This window comes from Camelus ferus, chromosome 1 (assembly GCF_009834535.1).
Source record: "Camelus ferus isolate YT-003-E chromosome 1, BCGSAC_Cfer_1.0, whole genome shotgun sequence".
In the NCBI taxonomy this organism is placed as follows: Eukaryota; Metazoa; Chordata; class Mammalia; order Artiodactyla; family Camelidae; genus Camelus; species Camelus ferus.
In genome coordinates this window covers 14920195-14920953 of record NC_045696.1, presented here as the reverse complement: position 1 = coordinate 14920953, position 759 = coordinate 14920195, and the positions used below count along the sequence as shown (strand labels likewise).

The window sequence follows — 759 nt, the reverse complement described above, 5'->3', positions numbered from 1 at the left end:
TAAAATGGGCCAGAGAGAGGGGATCAGGCCCTAGCTGTAATCATTGAGTCTTAAGGTGATTACATGTGATGAGAGCCGAATAAACAAACAGCAGATAAAGGAACTTGATGGTTGTATATAGATGAAGGAATGAGTGATGACTTCAAGATTTTTAGTCATATTATATTTTAAAAATTTTGTTTTGTTTTTTTGGGGGGTAATAAGGTTTATTCATTTATTTATTTAATGGAGCTACTGGGGATTGAACCCAGGACCTCATGCATATTAAGCACACACTCTACCACTGAGCTACACCCTCCACCAAAGTCATATCATTTTTACTCTGTTAGAAAACAGTGTTTCTGTTTTTTATGAAAGCAAGGGGAACACGTGATATAATTAGCCAAAGGATATTTTTCCTTCTCTGTCAGTATAATTGACAGAAGAAACTCTTAAACATAATAATTTACCTAAAATATTAAATATACGCAGCCAAAGGACTGACTGGATATATCAGTGGTAAAGTCAGGGAGGCCCTTAGGGGTCTTCAGCCCACTTCGACCCTGATTATCTCCACCCGTAACTTCCTCCCACAACTACTCAAACTAAACCTACATCCTATGTGGAGCAGTGAAGTCACTATACACCTATAGCTTCAAGTTAACCAGCCTAACTCTTCCAGTAACCAAATCGCTGACCTTGAGGCTCTGATACAGAAATTCTTGTGACGTCATTGACCTGTCTCTCTTTGTAGGTAAGATTTGCCTCATCTTACCTAAC

At 38.5% G+C, this 759-nt stretch overlaps 1 non-coding gene across 1 annotated transcript; it reads right to left on the bottom strand.

Moving 5' to 3' along the window:
• Positions 1–226: 226 nt before the first annotated feature.
• Positions 227–298, bottom strand: TRNAI-AAU. Its single transcript has one exon. It is a non-coding gene; the product is annotated as a tRNA-Ile (tRNA).
• Between the last annotated feature and the right edge of the window lie 461 nt (positions 299–759).